Below are 25,746 nucleotides of genomic sequence, written 5' to 3'. Positions count from 1 at the left end.
CTGCTGCTGGCGGGGGTGTCAGCTGCCCAGTGTGTGCTCTCCCCTGGAATTCCACTGGATGGGGTGGGGCGTTTCCTTCTGTCTTTTGCTCCATCTGTGTTGTCCATGCGGCTGGGCCCCCTACAGTCTTCTCCAGAAGGACCTGTATGGGGGTGGCTGACAGGTAACCTGCTCTCTGCACATGGCTCTCCACCCTCCAGGGTGAGCCAGGCTGGCACCTGGGCAGGAGGCAAGGGCCACGTTGGCCTGGGCTGACCCTGGACCCACAGAGATGCTTAGGGCGGGCTGGGCCCAGCTCCTCCCGGGTGCACCCGGCTCTTCCCAGCTGTTCCCACTCAGTCCCTGCTTTTTCCATCCTGTGAATGTCGGACCCATCCCTACCAAGGCCTTGCTGCTTCCCTCACCTCCATGCATGCCCAGGGTCTCCCACGGAACCTGCTACGCAGCGAGTCCCGCCCTGGCGTCTGCTCTTGTGGGGCCTGGACCAGAAGCCACCTTGTCCCACCTCCCATCTCTGTGCCACATTCTGTGTGGTATCTTCATTTACTTCTGGGTCATCAAAACTGGTTAGTTTTGATATTTTTAAAATGTTTGTTGTTACGCTTACAATAACTTCTTCTGGGTATTTATATCTATTAAGAGTACTTATTTTACATTTTTTTTTACTTAAAAATTTAAATATCTGCAATCTTTGCCTGATTCTGCAATTTGTTACTTTTGTCTTTTTTTTAACCTTGTGGGAAAATGCTCTTGTGTTTTGGATAATTTCTCATTGTGTTCATTTGAACTCTGATGGTGAGAATTCTTTAAGGAATATGTTCCTTTCATCTTTATCTGTAAGATTTTTGAGATTGTAAAGGCTTTTATAATGCATAATTCATAAGAGAAAAATAATTCTGACTATAGGACTGACTATAAGGAAATTTTTCAAAATCATGTAGGACAAAACAAAATATAAATAAGTTATAAAATGAATGCAAAACAATGAAATAGAAAAGTATGTCAAAAACAAATAATAGTTTGGCCAGGCGTGGTGGCTCACGCCTATAATCCCAGCACTTTGGGAGGCCGAGGTGGGTGGATCACGAGGTCAGGGGTTCGAGACCAGCCTGACCAACATGGTGAAACCCTGTCTCTACTAAAAATACAAAAAAATTAGCTGGGCGTGGTGGCGGGCGCCTGTAATCTCAGCTACTCAGGAGGCTGAGGCAGGAGAATTGCTTGAACCCGGGAGGTGGAGGTTGCAGTGAGCCGAGATCACGCCACTACACTCCAGCCTGGGCGACAGAGCAAGACTCTGTCTCAATAATAGTTTAATGGCTATATTTTTAATTTTAAAAAACTTCTGAAATGAGAAACTTTAAAAGTCCAAAAGAAAAATGTACAAAGAATGTAAATTTACCTTAAAACAGAAAGAATTGTCACTAGTCAAAAATATATATGAGAAAATGTGTGCCCTGTTCAGGCAGACCAGGGACAGCAGTGCAGACTCTGTGTGTGTTTGTTTTATTTCTCTTTTAGCGACTGGTACTCTTTTTCTTTTTTTTCTATTGACCTATTGTAATGGGTAAAACCACAAATATGCTATTTAGTAGAAATGGGAAATGGGGAGAATGGATACCTTGCCTTATTCCCTATCTTAAAGGAAAAACATTCAGCTTTCATCATTAAGTAAAATGTCACTGTATGTGCTTTAGAGATGCTTTTTTTGGTTTGATGAAGTTCCCTTCTCTTAGTTTACTGAGATTTTTATCAGGAGTGGATGTTGAATATGGTGAAAGTGTTTCTTATCTATTGTGGTAATAGTGTTTTATTTTTAGTCTGTTTTTATGGTAAGTTACACATTGATTCTGTAATTTGAAATAACCTTACATTCTAGAGATAAATCCCCTTTGGTCACAGTGTATCATCTTTTTATGTATTACTAGATTCAATTTGCTGTATTTTGTCTGTGGGCATTTGCTTCTGCATTCACGTTGGGTATTGGTTTGTTTCTCTTCATGTTGTGCCTTTGCCTGTTTTGGCGTCAGGATATTGGTGTAATCCTGGCCTGTCAATACGAATTAGAAAGTGTCTTTTTGTGCCAGGCATGGTGGCTCACGCTTGTAATCCCAGCACTTTGGGAGGCCAAGGCAGACGGATCACCTGAGGACAGGAGATTGTGACCAGCCCGGCCAACATGGTGAAACCCCATCTCTACTAAAAATATAAAAATTAGCCAGGCATAGTGGCAGGCACCTGTAATCGCAGTTACTCAGGGGAGGCAGGAGAATTGCTTGAACCCAGGAGATGGAGGTTGCAGTGAGCCGAGATTGTGCCACTGCAATCCAGCTTGGGCAACAGAGCGAGACTCTGTCTCAAAATTAAAAAGAAAGAAAGAAAGAAAGTGTCTTTTTATAGTTCCACAGATTTCCTTTAGCATTTGTATTATTTCTTTCATAAAATTCATGCAGAATGCATTTGAGCCTGGAATTTTATTTTGAGGGTTTTTTTAACTATAAATTCAGCCTCTATGGTAAGGGCTTATTCACATTATTCATTCTTGAATGAATTTTGATAGTGTCTGTCTTTCAGGAACTTTGTCCTAAGTAATGAAATCCTTTGATAAAAAGTTGCTTGCAATATTTCTTATGTGTTTAAAGTCTATAGGTTCTGTGGTGGTGCCTCCCTTTTGCATTTGTAATACTGTTAATTTAGGTCTTTTCTGTCTTTTTTAAAAGTAAATCAGTCTCCCAGTTAATTATCAATTTTAGTGTTCTTTTCAAAGGATACATTTTAAATCTCATTTATTTTTTATTTTGGTTTTGAAGTTCATTGATTTTTGTGCTTATTATTTTTCTCAGTGCTTGCTTTTGGACTTATTTTGGTTGTGTTTTTCCTGATTCTTAGGGTGGAGTCTTATGTTTCTGATCTGGGGTATTTCTTGCCTTCTATTGCCAGTGTTTACCACCATGTATTACCTATGGAGTGGCGCTTTAATCCCTTCCCATAAGTTCTTATGTCATCTTTTTAGAAGTGTCTGTTCATGTCCTTTAACCATTTTTTAATGGGGTTATTTCTTTTTTGCTTACTGATCTGTTGAAGTTACTTATGGATTCTGGTATTAGATCTTTGCTAGATGCATAGTTTTTAAATATTTCCTTTCATTCTGTAGGTTGTCTTTTTACTCTGTTGATAAGTTATTTTGCTGTGCAGAAACTCTTTAGTTTAATTAGGTCCTATTTGTGGATGTTTGGTTTTGTTCCAATTGCTTTTGGAGTCTTTGTTACGAAGTCTTTGCCAGTCCCTATGTCCAGAATGTCTCAGGTTTCCTTCTAGAGTTTTTATAGCTTTAGGTTTTACATCTAAGTCTTTAATGCATTTTGAGTTGATTTTAGTATACGGTGAAAGGAGGGGTTCAGTTTCAATCTTCTCCATATGGCAAGTCAGTTATCACCACCTCCATTTATTGAATTGGAGGGTCCTTCCCACACTGATGGTTTTTGTTGACTTTGTCAAAGATTAGATGATTTCAGGTGTGTGGCTTTATTTCTGGGCTTGCTTCTCTGTTGCATTGGCCTGTGTCTGTTTTTGTACCTATACCATTCTGTTTTGGCCACTGTAGCTTTGTAGTATAGTTTGAAGTTGGGTAATGTTGTGCCTCCAGCTTTGTTCCTTTTGCTGAGGATTGCTTTGGCCATTCAAACTCTTTTTTTGTCCCATATGAATTTTATAATAGTTTTTTTTTTTCTAGTTCTGTGAAGAATGTCTTTGGTTGTTTGAAAGAAATAGCATCGAATCTGTAAATTACTTTGGACAGTACATTTTAACACTATTGATTCTTCTTATCCATGAGCATGGAATGTTTTTCTGTTTGTGTCATCTCTGATTTCTTTCAACAGTGTTATCTTTCTTATTATAGAGATATTTCACCTCCCTGCTTAGCTGTGTTTCTAGATATTTTATTTTTGTGTGTGATTATGGTGAACAGGATCGCGTTCTTGATTTGGCACTTGCTTTGGAAGTTACTGGTGTTTAGAAATGCTACTGAGTTTTGTGTATTCATTTTAAATCCTGAAACTTTTCTGAAGTTGTTTATCAGATCTAGGAGCTTTTGGGCAGAGACTGTGAGGTTTTCTAGGTGTAGAGTCATATTGTCTACAAACAGAGATAATTCAACTTTCACTCTTCCTATTTGTATGCTTTTTAATTCTGTCTCTTGCCTAATTGCTCTGGCTAGGAATTTCCAATACTATGTTGAATAGGAGTGGTGAGAGTGGGCATCCCTGTCTGCTTCTGGTTCTCCAGGGGAATGTTTCCAGCTTTTGTCCATTCAGTATGATGTTGACTGTGGGTTTGTCATAGACAGCTCTTACTATTTTGAGGAATATACCTTCATTGCCTAGTTTGTGGAGGGTTTTTAATATGAAGGGATGTTGAATTTTATCAAAAGCCTTTTCTGCATCTATTGAGATGATCATGTGGTTTTGGTTTTTAGTTACATTTATGTGATGAATTACATTTATTTGTTTTGTATGTTGAACCAACCTTGCATCCCAAGGATAAAGCCTACCTAATTGTGTGGATAAGCTTTTTGATATGTTGCTGGATTCAGTTTGTTGATATTTGTTTGAGGATTTTTGCATCTATTTTCATCAAAGATATTGGCCTGAAGTTTCCTTTTTTTGGTTATGTCTCTTGGTATCAGAATGATGCTGGCTTCCTAGAATGAGTCATGGAGGAATCCTTCCTCTTCAATGTTTTGGAATAGTTTCATTAGGAATGATACCAGCTTTTCTTGACTTGTCTGTGAATTTGGTTGTGAATTTGTCTGGTCCTGGGGATTTTCTGGTTGATAGGCTTTTATTGTTTGTTTTTTTAATCACTGATTTAATTTTGGAACTTGTTATGTTACTGGTCTGTTCAGCATTTGAATTTCTTACTAGTTTTGCCTTAGAAAGTTTTATGTTTCTAGGAATTTGTTCATTTCTTTTAGGTTTTTTAGTTCATGTTCATAGAGGTGTTCATAATAGTCTCCTTTTTGTATTTCTGTGGGGTCAGTGGTAATGTCTTTTTTGTCATTTCTGATTGTTTTTATTTAGATCTTTTCTCTTTTTTTAAATTAGTCTGGCTAGCAGCATATCCATCTTATTTATTTTTTTAAAGAGCAAATTTCTGGTTTTGCTAATCTTTTGTATGTTTTTTCATGTGTGTTTCCGTTGCATTCAGTTCAACTCTAATTTTGTTTCTTTTCTTCTGCTAGCTTTGGGGTTAGTTTCCTCCTTTTTTTTTTTTTTCTTATTCCTTAAGATATGATGTTAGGTTGTTAATTGGAGGTCTTTTTAACTTTTTGATATGGGTGTTCAGCACTGTAAACTTTTGTCTTAATACTGCTTTAGATGTGTTCCAGAGATTCTGGTATGTTGTATCTTTGTTCTCATTAGTTTCAAATAATTTTTTATTTCTGCCTTACTTTCTTTGTTTACTTAGAAGACATTCAGGAGCAGGTTGTTTAATTTCTATGTATAGTTTTGAGCGATTTTCTTGTTATTGATTTCTATTTTTATTGTGGTCAAAGAATGTGGTTGATATTCTTTTTTAATTTGCTGAGAATTGTTTTATGGTCTATTGTGTGGTTGATTTTAGAGTTTCTAATATGTGAGGATGAGAATAATGTATATTCTGTTGTTTGGGGGTATAGAGCTCTGTAGATATCTATTAGGTCTATTTGGTCGAATACTGAGTTCTGGTCCCAAATGTCTCTCTAGTTTTTGGCCTTCATGCTCTTTCTAATACTACCAGTGTGGTGTTAAAGTCTCCCACTCTTACTGTATCTAAGTCTCCTCCTAAGTTTCTAAGTACGTGTTTTATGAATCTGGGTGCTCCTGTGTTGAGTCCATACACATTTAGCATAGTTAAGTCTCCTTGTTGTGAACCCTTTACCATTATATAAGGTCCTTCTTTGTCTTCTTTGATTGTCGTTGGTTTAAATTCTGTTCTGTCTGAAATTAGAGTAGTAACTCCTGCTTTTTTTTTTTTTTACATATCTAACAAGCAAACAGAAAAAAAAGCAGGAGTTACAGATGATGTGTTATAATATACATCTTCCACTTGACACTATTGATATGGTTTGGATCTGTGTCCCCACCCAAATCTCGTGTCAGCTCATCATCATAATATTGGAGGTGGAGCCTGGTGGGAAGTGATTGGATTGTGGGGGTGGATTTTTCATGGATGGTTTAGCACCATCCCCTTGGTACTGTCCTCCTGATAGTGAGTTCTCATGAGATCTGGTTGTGTAACAGTGTGTAGCACCCCCACCCCTTTACTCTTGCTCCCACCATATATGACCTCTTGCTCCCACTTTGTCTTCCACCATGATTGGAAACTCCCTGAGGCCTCCCCAGAAGCAGAAGCAGAAGCCACTATGCTTCCTGTACAGCCTGCAGAACTGTGAGCCAGTTAAACCTCTTTTCTCTATAAATTACTCAGTCTCAGGTAGTTCTTTATAGCAATTTGAGAACAGGCTAATACAAGTATCTACTACTATGTGACAGTATACCGTTTTAGTGTCTTGTAACATTTACATATATTTCTTACCCCTCATATTTTGCTCTAGTTAGCATATGTTTTGCTTCCATATTTTTAGGAAACTCTAGTACATTTTTTGTTTGATTTCAATGATCAGCAATTCTTATAGCAAATTAAAAACAATCCTCTTTTCGATATACTGTCCTTTATCCCTTTATTTAATCTGCATTTCTGTCTGACATCACAGTTCTTCCTGGAGAACATCCTTTAGCATTTCTTGTGATGCTGATCTGTTGCCAGTGAATTCTCTCAGCTTTTGTTGTTCTGAAGGCATATTTAGGTAAATTTCCCTACATTTATGAAAGATATTTTTGCTGAGTATGGATTTCTGGATTGAAAGTTTTTTCAGTGTTTTTTGTTTTAACTACTTTCAGGGAGTTTTCTTTACCTTTGGGTTTCTGGAGTTGAGTGTAAAAGGTTGAGGTTTTGTTCTGTTTTGTTGAGTTTTTGCCATTGAGAGACGGACGTATTAACCTGTTTGGGATTCTCTGGGCTTCTTGGCCACATATATATATATATTTTTTTTTTATATATATATATTTTTTTTACTTGGATATTTTTTTTTTACTAATTTTGGAACTCTTTATTATTAACTCTTTGAACATGCCTCTGCCTTTTTCTTTTTCTCCTGTCTAGAACTGTAACTGCCTGTTACTGAGTTTCTGATTTTCCCACAGCTCTGATATGTCCTTTCTGTTCTTCCTTTTTCATTTTTGTTGTGTTTCAGTTTTTATACCTTATTTTGATTTATCCTCAGGTGTCTTTATTCTTTCCTCTGCTGTGTCCAGTTGTCTAACAAGCCCCATGGAAGGGATTCATGCTGATGTTCTGTATTGCTTTCATTCATTTAATTTTGTCTTTTAAATGTCTAGGTTTTCAGCTTTTTTTGCTCAGATTTTCCATCTGCCCATGTGTTTCATTAAACTCGTCTTTTACACACTTGAACATCCAAATCTCAGTCATTTGGAAGTTTCTGTCTGGTATCTCAGGACCAGTGTTATCCCTGGGCCTGTCTCTGTGATGGCTTCATTTCCTGAAAATTTATTTAGTTATTTATTTATGCTTATTTCTGTTTTTTAGCTCATAAAACTAAGAAAGAAGGAAGTGGTGGCCTCTTCTTTGGCCGGATGTTACTGAGAGTGTTGAGTTGAGCTGGGTGGTTGATCTTTGTTGCTGTCATCCCCTTAGAAGTCACCTTCAGAGACCAAAAAGCCTCACATCCTCTGAGGTGGGCTGCTCCTCCTGTGGGCTCATGGTCTGTGGTGCTGGAGAGCTTTGCCCCATGTTCATGCTCCACATGATGTAGCAGGACCGCAAGCCTGGGGGCAGAAGGACAGGGCCTCCCCACGAGTGTTCCTCCACAGGAAGCTGCACCTGTTACCTGGCCATGGTAAGGCACTGCCTGGTTTTCCTGATCCTGCCTCTTTTCCAGGCAGCCCTGTCAGTTTGACCCTGGGGTGAGCTTTAGGGCATCAGTGCATAAGCGACCCCTGCACGCAGGAGCTGGACACTGACTTCCTTGGGTGTTCTCTCTGCCTCAGTCTTTGCTGGACCTGTCGAGGCTGCTGGTGAGGGAGGGAGATTTTCTGAATCATTCATGAAGCTCGAGGTTTTCAAAGGTGTCTTGTCAGCTGAAGTTTCTAAAATGTTGCTGGCTTCCTCCCAACCTGTTTTTTGGCAGCATTTCCTACTCTGGAGCTCTGCCAATCGTGAAGTCTTTCAATCCTGTCTCCGTTCAGAGGGGCTTTTTACTCTCTGGAATGTAGTTCACTTTGTTGCCTTGAAGCCATAGTTCTGGTGGGTTCAAGTTAATTTGTACTTCTACACTCTCTGACATTCTCTGTGGTTAGGGTAGACACTATGCCTTCTCATGGCTTTGTGTATTCTACATACATACCCCAAACTAAACAAAAAATAAAGTCTCATCTATCCTAATTTTCTGCCCTTGTATTTTATTAATTCTGCACGTTAGGTCATTTGAAACAGAGAGCGCATGAAGAAGGTGAAACACACACATGGACATCACACACACACTTGCGCTCTCACACACCCAGGAGCAAACAACACGTGCTTGCACCCACTCGCACCCATGAACAAACCACACCACACATGTGCACTAACACCCGTGAGCAAATACTACCCCCTTCCACTCACACTTGCAAGCAAACACCACGCGCTTGCACTCACACCCCTGAGCAAACACCACACGTTTGCACTCACACCCGTGAGCAAACACCATGCATTTGCAGTCACATCTGTGAGCAAACACCACGCGCTTGGACTCACACCTGCAAGCAAACACCACCCATTTGCACTCACACCCGTGAGCAAACACCACACGTTTGCACTCACACCCGTGAGCAAACACCACACGTTTGCACTCACACCTGTGAGCAAACACCATGCATTTGCAGTCACACCTGTGAGCAAACACCACACACTTGGACTCACACCCGTGAGCAAACACCACACGTTTGCACTCACACCCGTGAGCAAATACCACACGTTTGCACTCACACCCGTGAGCAAACACCACACGTTTGCACTCACACCCCTGAGCAAACACCACACGTTTGCACTCACACCCGTGAGCAAACACCATGCATTTGCAGTCACATCTGTGAGCAAACACCACGCGCTTGGACTCACACCTGCGAGCAAACACCACCCATTTGCACTCACACCCATGAGCAAACACCTCACGCTTGGACTCACACCTGCGAGCAAACACCACACATTTGCACTCACACCCATGAGCAAACACCACATGCCTGGACTCACACCTGCGAGCAAACACCACACATTTGCACTCACACCCATGAACAAACACCTCACGCTTGGACTCACACCTGTGAGCAAACACCACACATTTGCACTCACACCTGCAAGCAAACACCACCCATTTGCACTCACACCCATGAGCAAACACCACATGCTTGGACTCACACCTGCGAGCAAACACCACACATTTGCACTCATACCCATGAGCAAGCACCACGCATTTGCAGTCACACCTGTGAGCAAACACCTCACGCTTGGACTCACACCTGTGAGCAAACACCACACATTTGCACTCACACCTGCAAGCAAACACCACGCGCTTGGACTCACACCTGTGAGCAAACACCACACATTTGCACTCACACCCATGAGCAAACACCTCATGCTTGGACTCACACCTGTGAGCAAACACCACACATTTGCATTCACACCCACGAGCAAACACACACTTGCACTCACACCTGTGAGCAAACAACACGTGCTTGCACTCACACTTAGCAAACCACACCACACACTTGCACCCACTCACGCCCATGAGCAAACAGCACTAGTTCCCCTGTGACTCTTAGGAGATTTGCAGGAAAAAGTCTCTGGGGCTAGGAGTACTGAATACGTTGACATCTAATATATAATAAGCTCTAAAGATTAATCAGTCAAGGAATAAGCCAAGAAAATACCCAAAACAGAACGCTCTACACACCTACCCACCCATCTGTCTACACCACATACAGCTTAACGTTTGACAAAAAATGCCTACTGTGTTTTAAACACAAAAATCTAAGCATAATCAAAGACTGGAATTAATTGTGTGTTAATCCTGAATGTATTTAGTAAATTGTGAGTTTAGCTATGTAACTTTTTAAATAAACGTGTTGATAACAAAAGCTACTGGTATATGTCCATATAGCTATTATTGTTGTGTTTATTCCCCAAGATCTCCTTCAAGATGTTACTTTACCAGGGAGTAACCTTTATTAACGTGTTATGAAAATCTTCTGATACCAGACAAGCCATAACAAGAAAAGTACAATGGCTTCTTAGATGACATTGCACATAAAACAAAATCAGGACAATCCGTTGTCTCTTGGTAACATGAAATTATGGTGTGTACTGCCTGCCAGGGATAGGGACAGGCTCTCCCACACCTGCTCTTTTCTTCAGAGAAGAGGAACCTGTGGTTTAGAATGCGTTTGAAGAGTTGGATGAAATGTATTTGAAGGATACGAGGCGATGAATCTGGTGAATCTGGTGTTTGTGGTGTGCTTATCAGCGGAACAATTAGAAGCAATTCATATTCAAGGTAAATAGAAAAATTATGGATCTTTTGAAATGGAAAGTTCTATCAATTCTGTAAAATATTTTTCATGAAATAACATTTGTTTTCGAGTGGTGTTTTGAGTTGTGAAGGTTTGAAGCTGGGGAGGAAGAGAAACACGAGCTTGCACGCTGTGACATATCGATGTTGTGATGAGCTTTTAAGTGGTTCTCTACGTGCACATTGTTTCTGGAGTCACTGAGAGGTGGAGTCCAAGGCCTTGTTAGTAAATGTGGAAGCCAGCGATTGTTCTTGCTTCCCCTGCTCTGTCCCCACCTCCCTGTCCTCGTTTCTTCTTTCCTCCTTTATCAGCCTGAGCTGTTCTCCGAGTTTTGCCTGAGAGCAGAAGCGTGACAGTGCTCCGGTGTGCACGGGGGCTCTGGTGCTCTTCAAGGTTTGCTTAAAGCTAAAATAGTGCATATTCTTCTATCACCCATTTCAGAACACATCAGTGATGAGTATTGTTCAGTAATGTCGTCCCTACACATTTAAAATCGTGGTGGCACCTGCTATCCACTCCCCAGCCCTGTCCTCTGCCCCTCTGAGCCCCTCTTCTGAGCAGATGAGCAGGTCTGTGCAACCCCCACTCAAGAACCCCCATCTGTCTCCCTCCCTGCCTTACTGCTTCCACTCCTGCCAGCCCCCATCCCCCATCTTCCAGATTTGCTCAGTTTACCCAGCAGCTCTCCAGAGGTATCCTCAGCCAAGGTGAGTGGGGGCCATGGGGAGCACCAGGCTGCTGGTCTGCTGGTGGGTAAGGCTGAGGGTCTTGTGGGATTTCTCAAGGATTGGAGGTGGCAGCCCCGCCTGGCAGACACCATCGTAGACGCCTGCTCTCTGCACGGCCTTCCTAGCTTCCTCCTGCCACCATTCACTGTTAACGTAGGTGATCCAGGAAGCCACAGGTTCCTCTTCTCTGAAGAAAAGAGCAGTTGTAGGAGAGCCTGTTCCTATCACTGACAGGCAGTACGCACTGTAGTTATATATAACCCAGAGACAACGGATTGTCCTGGTTTTATTTTATGTGCAATATTATGTAAGAAACCATTGTACTTTTCTTGTTATGGCTTATTTGCCGTGTTAGAAGATTTTCATAACACGTTAGTAAAGGTGCCTGCCTGGTAATGTCCATGAAGGTGGTCCAGGGAGCAGCGTGAATGGTGGCAGGAGGCCCCTGTGCCCACGGCCTGCTCTGAGTCTGCTGTGGGAAAGTTCGCTGGATTTAAGTGATTCCCCCTTATCTCTTAAGCTCCATCTTTACCACCCAATCCTCTGCCTCACCTTCCCCTGTCCCGCTGCCTCCACCCTGTTTTAAGGCACTGTATCCTGCACTTGCACTATTTAATAAAATGACCGACAGCTTCCCTCCCACTCGGGAACCTTTGCCATCTCTGCCGCTCAATGGTCCATCTTGCTCGTCAGTCGTAAGTCAGGTCTCATCCCCTTGGTGGTTTAAACTCATCGACAGCTACTCATTGCTTCTAGGATGGGATCAGAGCCTCACCGTGCCTCACCTTAACTAGACCTTACCGAGATCAGGACCTGCCTGCGTTCCCAACGTCATGGCCATGTGGTTCATCCATAACCTCATTTCCGCCCTCCACAATCTCCGCTCTGTTTTCTGAGGATTGCAGAGCCTTCCCGCCTCGTGCCACCTGCTCCTCTTCAAGTAACTGATCTCATCTCTTTCATCTCAGCTCACTGGTTTCTGAGAATGGCCTTCTTGGAAGACCTCATGTAAAATCGCTGTTATTATCTATAACATCGGCCTACGTATTGATTTCATGAAGGTTATCAAAATCAGTACTTCTCTTGTATATTTATTCATACTTGTTTCCTTGTTTATTGTATGTGACCCCATTGAAGCATGGGATGGAGACATACCCAACATGAGCGAATCCACCCAACTTGATGAGTGATTGCCTCTGGCCAGGGAAGGCGATAGGGGGCAAAGGTCACAGTGAGGGGCCTGGAGTGCCCTTGCTGAGCTGTGAGATGCAGCTCGTGGTGCAGGATGATGGGGGGATGATGGGGAGTTGGGGTGTCTATTCCCACACTTTATCATAGCTCAGTATACGTGGAAAATAGTGCAGAAAAGTACATTAGTAAAAGTGATTCACGTATTATTTGAAGTTCTTTTTTTCCAGAATTTGAAATTATTACTTTTCATTCAAGTTTAGGTGGTAAATGTCATCTGATATTTTTCAGAGACCAGATCCAAAACTTTAATTATTATCCAACAAGGAACATGTCTCAAAAATTAAATAAAAAGAGGAATTTTGGGGGATGCCGTAAACTTAAGGAGGTATAAATTTTCCCTTTTAATTTTCTGCTCATCATGTAATAAGATTCAAGCTTCTAGGTGGTATTTCCCTGACATTTGCTAAGCCTTCTGCCCCTGTGATTCACGGTAGCCACCTGTACAATTTGCTAACCAGGGCTGAAAGCTGTTAGAAATGACTTTTAAAATACATATATTTTCTGACCTATGAGGATATTTTAATGTGTGCAATAAGTGGATGTCTTGTGCGCAAATGGAGTTCTGAAATTCCGAGTGCAGGTGAGTCCCGCAATGGGAAGATGGCCGAGTCTGTCTCATGCTCTCACTAATCCAGTGTATGAACCTGGGAGAGTCCTTTAGCTTATTTGGGCTAGGATGTCCTCATCCATAAAGTCATTTATAAGGATGAACCTGTTGATAATTTTAAGTCAGATTGCTGAATATTATGTATTCATTTTAAAAAATGAGCACTTGATGTGTTGCAGGCTCCCAGCATTGAGGATTGGATGTGTGTAAACCAAGGCCCTGCTCTTCTTAATCATAATCTCCTAGGGAGCATTGAAGTGACATTAAATTCAATTTCAATGAAAGGAACATGGAAATCAAATGGAACTAGAAATCAAATGGAAATTGAAATGAAAATATTACCATGGCCTCAGTGGACAGCTGGTATACTGGCTTTTGGGTTGGGGGGGTATTGACCTGGTTTGTGGTGAGAGCTGATTTCTGTGGTATAAATACCTCTATTGTGGCTGTTTCAGGCATCAGTGATTTCATTACCAGTTTGCAGCATTCCCCAGTATTAAACAGTCTGCTCTCCCATGCTGGTGCAATGAAGAATTCAATGAGATAATTGATTAAATAAGAAGGTAGCATTCAGATACAAATGCTGCACAAACGGCCTCATAGGCATCCCCGGAAGGCAGGGTGGGGTTTGAAGGAGGAACAGGAGCTTGCCCGTCGGGCTGCACCCAGCCTTGCTGGCCATGTTGGTCGCCATGTATCTTTGTGGTTTTTACCAGACAGCTCCTCCCGGTGACCTGTCCTTTTGGCCTTTTGGGAAGCTGGGAGGTGTCCTAAACTCGCCCCGTGGCTTTGTTGCTAAGGAATATGCTCCCCAAAAGTGGTTTTAGGAAAGTTGCTTCATTGTCTCTGGTCTTTTTCTGCTCTCCTTTAAAAAAGACATTTGCTTTTCTCAAGACAGGGAACAAATTAGCCCTACTTATGCAAATGTGGGTTTCTTTCAAACAGCTGCTACAGTGGAGTGATTTCCCATTTTAAGATCTTTTAACTCTTAATGGCATATTTGCAACTTTCCATACATTGAATGTCCACAGAGAAGTAACACCTTGTAACAAAGTTATGCCAAAATTTATAGAGATTATAATTTGATTTAAATTATGTTAAATACATTATGAAATAATTGTGCCACATTTTGCTAATAATTAAGTACATAAAAACACAAAAAAGTAAGTAAATTTTCATTCAAAATTTTTAATGGATGAAATCTTTTAGAAGATAGGTTATTTAATGTAAAATTTTATGCCAAAGAGCATCTATGACTTCCATGTGACTTGTTTGTTTGAATTCAAGCTGATCTCAGATACAGAATTCCAAATCAGCATCCTCCTTATAGTGACTTCTTCATCATACAGCCATCTAAACAAGTGCTGCGTATTCATGTTAGGGTCCAGGTACAGTTGCATGTTACAGTTAGGATCCAGTGCTCAGTTACAACTTGAGCCTGGGCCTCCTCTTTAAAGGTGAGCAGGTGGGAGAAGAGAGTTTCCTAGTAAACATCAGAAAGAACAAGCCTCCTCGAGTAAACTAAAACAGCTGATGATGAATAATTCATGCAACCATTCTGTTTCCTATGGATCTGTGTGGAAGGTGGTACTATAAGGAAATATGGTGTTTCTAAGTCATTGGGACTCTGCCAGGAATACAGAAAACAGTACATTTTGGATAACAATACTCACATTTTCATCCTGTTTCATTTTAAATTTAACAGAAAGTGAACTTTTGGTTTATCACTTATTTTATCAAGAATACAGTGATTTCTACAGAGCTCACATTTTACTACCTGATGCTTATCTGAAATTTTAGCTTCATATAAGCCATCCAGTGTGTGTAAGTATATTATTATAAATGGATAGGCCTAGTGTGTATAGACACATGTACACACACACACACATGTTTATGTATGTTCTTTTAAAAAGGGATGTAATGAAACCTTGTTTTAATATTTGACATGACAAAAAAGAAATACTTTTCATTTTCCTTGAAAGACATTAACAGGTTAGATAATAAAGGATAGTAGCTTCTTTTTCCCATCCATGCTGTCTGTACTACATTCCAGATACCCAGGACCTCATAAATTCTGACTTCTTAATCATCATGACAGCCCAATTACCTAGCCCTATTATTTTTCTTATTTTACTTGTATGGAAACTTAGGCAATAAGACATTAAATGAGTAGCCCAAGGTTAGAGCTGGTGATGTTCAGGACTGAAATTGGAATCTTGGCAGGCTGTGTCCTGAATTTGAAATATGAACTACCCTCCCGGATGCTTCTCAGGTACCACTTTTACTACCGTTCAGACTCATTCTATTGTAGCTTTGCTTTTCATGATCAAGGTGTTTGTATCTAACTGAGGAGTGTGACTTTGAGCAAGTGACAAAATATGTGAACAAATAGCTGCCTGTTTTCCTCGAGGCTCAGCAGCTTCATCAAGCAAATGGCAGTCATTTGGGTGATTTCCAGGCTGGGCCATGTTGATTCATGTGAAATATGCTTTCCATTGTAGTATATAATGTTGCTGTTTCCAGGCATACCCACACATGCATGTACACACAAAGGTATATAAACAAATGCATGTGCAGACACACACTTACACAAGCACATGTGCACACACATGCACAACACAAAAATGCATATGCACACATGCTCACACATGCACACGAATGCACATGTGTCCTACACATGCAAGCACGCACATGTTCCAAACTCGAGCACACACATGCACACACACATGCCTGCACACATACATATTCGAGGACATGCCTGCGCCCACACATATGCACATATGCACATACACACAGGTGCACAGACACGTGTGCTCATACATGCACGTGAACACAGACCTGCATACATGCGAGTGCACACATATACACATGCACACACAAACAAGTCGTACACACATGCACATTAATGCATGTCCCTACATGAACATGAGTACACACATGCCCCCACACTTGCAAGCAGACATGTATACCATGCACATGAAACTATGCACACACAAATGCCCATGCATGCTCATGAACACACGTGTCCACACAGATGCACACAGATACACACTCACATGCATTTGTGCACACACATGCCCCACACAGATGCACACTCACATGCATGTGAACACACACGTCCACACAGATGCACACTCACATGCACTTGTGCACACACATGCCCACACAGATGCACACAGATGCACAGTCACAAGCACTTGTGCACACACATGTTCACATCCACACACATGCATCTCCAGGCTTTTTCTTTGGCTGCTAATCTCATTTAACAAGTGTCTTCAAACCTGAATCTTGGTCTTTCCATAAATTTATTAAGTCACTCATCTGTATTGGCAAAGCCCTAAATAGAATCCTGCTCTCCTTGTTTTCTTGAGTTTTATTTTTTTAATGATGCAAAAACTTGCAATCTCCTTCACAGTGTATGCATTGTTTTAAAATAAAGTAAGCCTTACAGTTACCAGTTAGAGGAATTCACGTTCCCCACTTTTTCTTTGAGAATAATTGGTGTTTCAAAGATGTGCCCTATTAATCTGGATGCTCCCTGCACACCCCCTCGGTACACAGAGGACACAGGCATGTCCCAGCCCCACCTCCTCTAGCCCTACTGCAGGGGTGAAAACACCGGAGACTCTGCAGGTTGCTTTTCTAGGTTTTTTCTGTTCCTGTTCCCTCCTGGTTGTGAGTAAAGTTGAGTAGTTAGTAATGCACTAATGTAAAATATGAAATGTGATTCCAATCATAAACATCTTCAGATTGTGAGACTAATGCCCTGAACACCGTTCATATTAAAGTCAGCGTGCATGCAGTGGGTTTCTGAAAGAAGCAGCGTGGACAGGACTCCTGTGGGCAGGGCCCCTGCCACTGTGCCTGGGCAGCTTTCTCTTCTCTTGTGCTCACTCAGCACCTCAGGTTAGTATTGGCCATGGCCCTGATTCAACACCGATTGTGGACTTGGTCACTTTGAGCCTCGCCTAGAATGGAAGTCCCAAGGTGCAGAGACTGTGCCTGGAGGAAGCTGTGAGACACTAAAACCCCATCCCAAGGAGGGGGAATCTGTGCAACAAATGGTCAGGATGAAGCAGAGGCTCTCTTCCATAGAAGCTGCGGAGGTGGTGGTCAGGATGAAGCAGAAGCTGCAGGGGTGCTGGTCAGGATGAAGAAGCTGCAGAGGTGGAGGTTGGGATGAAGCAGAGGCTCTCTTCTGTAGAAGCTGTGGAGGTGGTGGTCAGGATGAAGAAGCTGTGGAGGTGGTATCAGGATGAAACAAGCTGCAGAGGTGGTGGTTAGGATGAAGAAGTTGCAGAGGTGGAGGTTGGGATGAAGAAGTTGCAGAAGTGGAGGCTGGGATGAAGAAGTTGCAGAGGTGGAGGTCGGGATGAAGCAGAGGCTGTCTTCCGTAGAAGCTGTGGAGGTGGTGGTCAGAATGAAGCAGAAGCTGTCTTTAGCAGAGGTTGCAGAGGTGGCATCAGGATGAAGAAGCTGCAGAGGTGGTGGTCAGGCTGCCCCATCCATCATCACACTCTGGATTAATCAGGTGCTGCCTCCCACCCTTCCTGCCCAACTTGGTGTCTCCTGCATGACTTTCGGGGGGGCTGCGAAGCAGGTGTCCCAGATCTAACCCTCCGAAATAGTCACTCTCCGCCCCGGGGCCGGAATCGTGTTTGCAGCCTCCAGCCCACCTGCCCTTCTCCTGTTCCGCACTCAGTGGCTCCGGTTGCCCCAGGATGAACTCTGAGCTCCTAAGTGTGCACTGACCTTCAGTCTTGAGTCATGTCCCTGGTTGGATTTAAAGTGTTGTAGGTACCAGTTTTCTTAGAAATTGGTCCAGAATATATTGAGTAGAGGGAGATTAAGAGATCAAGACATATTTCTCACTTGTGGGCACCCTCCACCGTGGAGCCTGGAGAATCACTGAGGAATGGGAGGAGGGATGACTGTGTTCAGAGGGCAGAGGTGGGTGCAGAAGTCACCTGGCCATTGCCACTTGGGAGAAGTCGGGCTCCACACAGCATGGCCTCTGAGATGTCTGTGTCCCTGTGTCCCTGAGGGTCAGTGTCAGGAGGAGGCCAGACTGTCTGGAAGAGCTGTGGGCACACCCCCTTGTTGGAGGGCTGCATGGAGGGGCGGTGGCACCGAGCTGCCCCATTGCTGAGTGGCCAGGTTGCAGGAGCTCTGTGAGCCACACCTCCCTCCGCTGCTTGGCATTGCAGAGGTGAAGCTATTGAATCACACTTTACCCTGGGGTTCTTGTACAAACCAGATGCACTTTTGGAGAAGAAAAATAAGAAGCCTCACCTATTTCTAACAGCCTTCCCACTTTTACCCAAAAGAAACAAAGCTTTTTTTTTTTTTTTTTTTTTAATAGCACACTTTCGTGCAGTTAATTAAGATAAAGTAAAAAGAAAGGGCAAAATATCCTCTCTGGTTGGTGACGGAAATGGGAAGTGTGTGTTTCTTCTACCGAGGGAAGGGAGGCTCAAATCTTCCAGCATGAGGCTTTTTCATTTCACTCATTTCTCCACGGTCCAAGCAGGAGCTCTGTGCCGTTTGCTGGGTAGAAGATACTCGGTGCTTCCTTGCTCTCTGATAAATGTCATCTACCCTCTCCCATCCCCTCTCATCCTCCCTGCTCCCTTTGGTCCACTCTGACTGGTTCTGGTTCCCCACTCTATAGCCTCACCTATCTGTGCTGAGCACCATGAGGTCAGCTGTGGCCCTGCCGTCCTGACATTGCTCCTTCACTTGACGCATCCTGCCATCATCAGCGGCCTCCACGAGGGCACTGCCTTAGCTCCGTGACTCAGGACAGTGCTAAAGAAGTCAGTGTGTTCTCAGCGGGGAAGGCGAGGGTAACAGACGTCCAGGTGCTGCGTCAGCTCCACGGGGAGGGAAGCACCCACTTCTCAGTTCCTAAACCCAGACCTTAGGTCTTCAAGTCTAATGCTTATTTTATTGGGCACAGTAGAAGTTTTATTATCAATCAGAATTTAACAAGGATTGACATGAGCCTATTTGTTTCTTTTACATAGTTTTCTTCAGTAACACTAGAAAACACATGTTCTAGGCTGCACAATTTGCTGGGGGAGTTTTTCTGTGCAGAAGCATATTATATGTCCATTTTTTCCCCCAAAACAATCACCTCAATTTGTGAAGACACAAAATCTGATCATCAAGTGTTGCCTGAAAAGCAAATATATATCACTGTCATTCTTAGACATAATGTGGCTTCTGCAGACCACACGCCACTCCCGCCTAAAGAAAACAGCACGGACTCCCTCCAGGAAGGGCTTTTCCTGCTGGATTTATATCAGGTTCCATCAAAGAAAAGTGATGGAAATGCATGTGCTTGCAGCCATTAAACAGAAAGACAAGTTGATTTTTTTTTTTTTTTTTTTTTTTTTGGCAAATTTAGAAACTGGTGAGAAAACGTTTCATGCTAGAGCAACTTCTGTAATTAAGACATTTTCTTCCTCTAAAATAGAAGGGTTTGTGTGAGCTCGGGGGTGTGTCTTTTTTCTTTTCTAGGAAGTGGAAAAACCAGACCCTCAACTTAAGCTGAGGGGCCCTGCTAGGAATAGAGGGCTTGCAGCTCCCCAGCCCCCTCTCTGCTGGGCCAGGCAGACACCCTGGGAGGATTCAGTCCTCAAACCAAGGCCATTTTGCTTTTTAACTTTGGGGGATATGCACAGGATAATTTTCAGAGAGAAACAGATGCTGGTAAACTGATATCTCAGACCTTCAGTCAGAAATCTAGCATTCTCTGTGGTTGATTTTATGGTAATTCTTGCCTACACAAGTTGGTAATTAACCTGTCTTCTGATAGGACCGTCTGGGAGCAGTTTCACCTAAAGGAAGCTGACGCTGGTTGGCTTTTTATCCTAGCTGCTGTTTCAATTGGCATAAATGTTTCTTCTATATCACGTGAATCCTCTTAACTTTAATTTTCTTGCAAGAATGATTAATATTGAGACAGCCGAGTGTTATCACAGTTTCATGGACAAGAAAGAGACAATATGTGGAAGAAAAGTACTGTGTTTGGAGACCCAACCTATTTTTATTTTATTTTTCTGAGAAGCAAAGCTCAGAAAGGAAGAGGGGAGAGTGATTTGTATTTTATTTATTTCTTTTTACTATTTATGGGGAAAAAATACATTTCCTGCAAATAATAGAGAGAGAGAGATATATCAGAGGATTTCCCATGTGCCGAGTATCAATTTTCCTTTCACACTGTCTTGCATGGGGGCTGGGGAAGCACTGAGCACAGGCAGCTCTTTTGGGGACATGGCCGGGATGGCCTCTGTACCCTCACGGCCTGAGCAGAGTTGTGGCCCCTGGGGGGCCTCCCAGGCCTCCTCCTCACACGCTCTACCACAGTTGTTTGGGATGGAATGACAAAGGTAACTTTACCCTTTAGAGAAGAGAAAATCTCACCTGGAATCAGGTTTCTGTTTTCATTTTTAACATTTGAAAAAATGCCCCTTGACATGAGTTGAACTAGACTAACAGATAATGTGGATTTACCTAAATAGGACTTCCCATGTAGGAATGGACAGATGTTGTGGATGAGGTTGTCATGGTTGGTTACAAAGGGAAGATTTCAGATAAGACACGTTTGGAACCTTCTGGACAGCTCAGGTTTCCCTAAGAAGGATCGGCATACCAGTGGCCGAGCCTGATGCTCACATCGTGTTTAACAGCCTCGACCTCCCTAAAGACAATCGGAGATTCTGTGAAATGTCCAGGCAAGGTTGCTTTCTTAGCAAGTGGAACATTTTTTTCTACCTTAAATAGAGGATTTGTTCTTTTAGTAGAAAAGATAAAATGTAGCCGTGTTCTAATTAAAGCACAGATTGTGTTGTTTGAAGAAAATGTCCTTGACAATACAGAAAAATAGAACATATTAGAAATACCAATAAATACTCAACAATCTTAGAGTACGTTACTACGGGCTAAATTTTATAGAATATCCTCAATAGCTTTTTAGATTAAAATGGGAATGCTTGCAGCTGTTTTTAAATGAGTAACACATTCGATTATTGTTATATATGTTTTTACAAATAATTTTCAGACATGTGTTTGAAGTGTTGATCGTGTCCTTAGCATGTGCTGGGTGCCTTGGGAAATGCAGAAGTTCTAGAAAACATGGCCTCTATCCTCCAGGTGGTTGCCATCTGCCTGGGCAGGAAAACATCCCTGAAGTGGCAGGAGGTGATAAAAGGTGGAATGCAGTTAGGTCCCGGAAACGCTGTAGGAGCTTAGAGGAGATGGAGCTTTTGGAGCCTGGGATGGTTGTGCCAGGACTGAGAAGGGGAAGTGAGGCTAGACTGCGCTGGGTTAAAACCGGCAGGAGAATGTCACACTGCAGGTGTGGTGGGCAGGTGTGGTGGACATCCTTGGTGGTCCCCAAGGATGTCCGTGTCCTGATCTTGAACTGTGAACACTGGACCTTAGGCAGCAAGAGCTTCCGCAGAGGTGGGTCAGTGAAGGCTCCTGGGGTGGAGAGCTTCTGGGATGATCTGGTGGCCAGTGTGTCATGGGGACCTTTACAATAGGGGCAGGATTGTCAGCGTCAGAGGAGAGGTGAGGATGGAAGGAGAGGTTCACGGTAAGTGCCCGGAGCCGGGGGACTCAAGTGCCTCTAGCGGCTGGAGAAAGCAAGGGAAGATTCTCCCGAGAACTCTCAAAGGCGAGCAGCCCTTCTGAGGCCTTGATTTCAGGACTTCCGAGTTCAGAGCCGTGAGAGAATACATCTGCGTCTTTAAGCCACTGCATGTGTGGTCCTTTGTCACAGCAGCTCTAGGAAACCAAGGTGGGGCTGGGGAGAGAGGCCTGGAGGACAGGAGGGTTGATGGGGCCTCCGCAGATGAAGGGAGGCCTCCTAGACAAGGACGAGGGTACTGAGAAGACAGGAGAAGGTTCTGGAGATGTGGAAGGAAGGCCGCGCAGCCTTGCCCGTCACCGGCGCTCTCCGCTCCGTTTCTGCCCGGCAGTTCCTGCCCCCAGGTCTGCACCCAGGATGACACCCCACATGGGCCTCTCCAGGCCGCTCGGCTGCCCAGATGCAGCTTCTTCCCTCCCTCAGCCTCACCCTGCCCGCCACACCCCGCGCCTTCCTCCTCATCACCTCATAGGGAGCCTCCCGCCACTTTGGCAGGACGCAGTCACTTACTGACTTTTGGTTCCTTTAAGAAGTACGCATCTTTCCCAGCCTGTAACAGAGAGGAAACAAGGCTTTCTTGGGACATCATCAAGAGGTCACAGCAAAGACATGGGGGACCGAGGCGTGGACACCCAGGTGGGGAGAGCCTGTGGCCGCCCAAGGCCCATGCTCAGATGTAACCATAGAGCCACAGCTACGATTAAGATTAGACACTCATGACCCCAGAGGCCCTGAGTCCGTTGCAGTTAATCCCATCCCACCCCTCCTGGCCATACTGGCCTGTTCTGTGTCCCTAGAGTTGTGCCTTTTCCAGATGTCAAATAAGTAGAATTTTACCATGTGGAGTTTTGAGTTTTCTTTTTTTTGGCTTCTTTTTTCAGACTTCTTTGGCTTATCACAATGCTTCCAAAACTCACTTGTGAGGATGCGGGGTCAACGGGGTGTTATCCTGGGTTGAGGTGCCACAGTCTGCCCAGCCTTCATCTGTGGATGGGCGTTTCGATTGCTTCCAGGCTTAGGCAGTTGTGAGTAAAATGGCTGTGGGCGTTCATACGTGGATGCTATAGACACGATTTCCATTGCTCTTGGGTTAAGCTCCCGGGAGTGTGCCTGCTGGTCCTTATAGGAAGTATATTTGCAATTTTATAGGATTTTTTTTTGCATTTTTATATAAATGTAAAATCACTTTCTCCATTTCTACAAAAACACCTGGTGCTGTTTTAATTGTGATTTTGTGTGTATATAGCTCAACTGGTGAAACGTCAAAAATACGGAATTTTTCAATCTATGAACATAATACATTTCTTATTTAGTTCTCCTTTGAATTCTACCAGCCATGTTTTACAATTTTCATTGTATATGTCTTGCACATATTTTGTTAAGTTTATGACTAAATGTTCATATACTTTATTTTATTGTAATTTTTTTAAATTTCAGTTTTCAAATATTTCCTGTTGTTACAATACATAAATTCAACTGATTTTTGTTTACTTTCTTTATATCTTGTGACTGTCAAACTTGTTTAGTAGTTTTGTTGGCTTTATTTTTAGATTATTCAAGATTTTCTATGTAGGCAATCATGTTATCTGGGATAAAGGCAGTGTTACTTCTTTCTCCCTAACGTATGACTTCTTTTTTATTTTTTCCTTCCATCTTGCATTGGGTAGGATCTCTAATAAAATGTTAAAAAGACAAGAGAGGGGAGTATCCTAGTGGTGTTCCTGATTTCAGGGATAAATAGTCCCTTTTTCTCCATTAATTGTCACACTCAGTAAATAGATTGTCAATTTGAGAAGGTCCCCGTTTCCATTCCTAGTTTGCTAAGAGTTTTTAATCCTAAATGTGTTGAATTTAGTGGAAAACTTACTGTGCATCTATTGTGATGTTCATATGGTTTTAGTTTTGTAGTCTGATATGGTGTATCACATTGATTTTCAAATGTTTATGTAAACTTGCAATACTGGTGTAACTCTCAATAGGGATTATGTATTTTTCTTTTAATCCACTGCTGAAAATGACTGACTACATTTTGTTAGCTATTTGCAGTTAACTTTGTGAGGCATATAATCCCCAATTTTCTCTCATAATATATTTGCTTTTGATAGTAGGGTAATTCTGGCATTATAAAACGAGTTGGAACATGTTCCCTCTCCTATTATATTTTAGAAGGTTTTGAAATAACCTAGCAGTAAAGCAACTTAAGACTAGACCCTTCTTTGTGGAAATAATACAATTCTTTTGTTAGATTTAGGGCAATTAGGGTTATCTGTGTCTTCTCAAGTGAACTTTGGCTGTTGACTCTGTCAATGCGCTTGTCATTTTAATCTAAGTTATGCAGTTTACTGCATAGAGAAAGGAAGCCAAGGAGACCTTGCTGCATGGTCCAGGACAGGGGTGGCATCCAGTCATGGCTCCGCTCTGTTCCTGCCCTGAGCTCCTCCAGGAGCTGGAAGCAGCTGCTGACCCCTTTGTGGTTATTCTAACTCACAGGTAGCTTTATGCCTTTGCTAACCTTTGACCTTTCTTTTAAAAATCCGCTGTTATTGCTGCCATCTTTTCCTTCTATTCTTTACTAAAGGCAAAGAGCTTATGGGTTCTCACTGCCCTCAGAGGGGCTGGACGTCCATGGCCATTCAGTTCCTCTGTTTGCTTGGAGCCTCGCTCTGGAGCCGCCTCAGAGAGGCCTTGCTCTGTGCTTTGCAGGTGCTAATCAGAGGAGGAGCTCCACCAGAGGCATCTCAGTCAGCCTAAGCCTCTGCAACCAAATCCCACAGACCCGGTGGCTTCAACAGATTCTGGAGGCTAGAAATTCAAGAAGAAGGTGTTGGGAGTTGGTAGCTTCAGTGTCTGATGAGGGCCTGCTTCTGGGTTCACGATGGCCCTTTCTCATTGTGTCTTCTCGTGGTGGGGGAGCTCTCCTGCCTCTTTCTCCTGCTACAGGGGCACAGATGACATGAGGAGGCTCCACCCCCATAACCTAATAATCTCCCAAAGACCCCACCTCCTAACACCATCACATTGCAGATTAGAGCTTCAACATCACCTAGGAATTTTAGGAGGACCCAGATATTCAGTCCATAACAACACTTAATTATAAATTGTGAACATAATTTTTTTGTCAGTTCTATGCATTATCTATTTTGATGTGCACATTTTATTGAACCTGGAGTGAAAGCACATTATTAAAATAAATCTAATAAAATTGGTATACAGTAACTCTTTTTATATCATTCCTAATTCTGGAAATGCCATCCTAAGTCAGAGGGAAAAGTTGGCACCCTTTACTTAGAAAAAAAAAAAAGACTGAGAAAATTCACCTTTTAAAATAAAGTCATTAACTCTTTATTTTTGCATGTTGGAAGGCGTATATTGTATTATTTTAAGAGGGAAATCTGGATGCTTTTCTTTTTTTAATCATAATTTACTGACCTTTCTTTCAATGTCCCATTTACTCGTTAAGTACTTACCATCCTAAGATCAGTAAAAACCTTAAGATATGCTGATGGTGTATATCTGGTCACACTACAGAGAAAACTTTCTCTTAATTTGCCTGTTTCTGCTGGTAATGAGATGATTTAGTACCAGAGACAGAGAAAACCAGATGGCAATTGTGCTGTTCCATAACTGCAGGGATTATAGCTCGTTCTCCCTGAAAGTCTATGTATTAATGTCTAAGGGATTTCAAGGATGAATGCCACGACCTCAAAGAATGATTCAATTTCCTAAGTCTTGCCTCGTTGTTAAAATAGTCAGTACATTAAATTGAAATTGTGGAGAAGGAGCTTATAAGTTCTGTAATATTAAACACACACACACACACACACACACACACAC

General features: G+C 42.5%; 1 protein-coding gene across 7 annotated transcripts in view; it reads left to right on the top strand.

Moving 5' to 3' along the window:
- Positions 1-25,746, top strand: part of SNTG2 (syntrophin gamma 2) — a 400,470-nt gene that overhangs the window by 14,469 nt on the left and 360,255 nt on the right. Inside the window, exon 1 of one of the 7 annotated variants that reach the window (XM_063622868.1) lies at positions 10,468-10,651. The exons of the other annotated variants lie outside the window; for them this stretch is intronic. The gene's annotated coding sequence lies outside the window, so the exon portion shown is untranslated. Of the gene's footprint in view, positions 1-10,467; positions 10,652-25,746 lie in introns of those variants that run through there. 7 annotated transcript variants of the gene reach the window in all.

The sequence above is a fragment of the Symphalangus syndactylus genome, chromosome 18 (genome assembly GCF_028878055.3).
Source record: "Symphalangus syndactylus isolate Jambi chromosome 18, NHGRI_mSymSyn1-v2.1_pri, whole genome shotgun sequence".
Classification (NCBI taxonomy): Eukaryota; Metazoa; Chordata; class Mammalia; order Primates; family Hylobatidae; genus Symphalangus; species Symphalangus syndactylus.
This window is presented reverse-complemented; position numbering and strand designations above follow the sequence as displayed.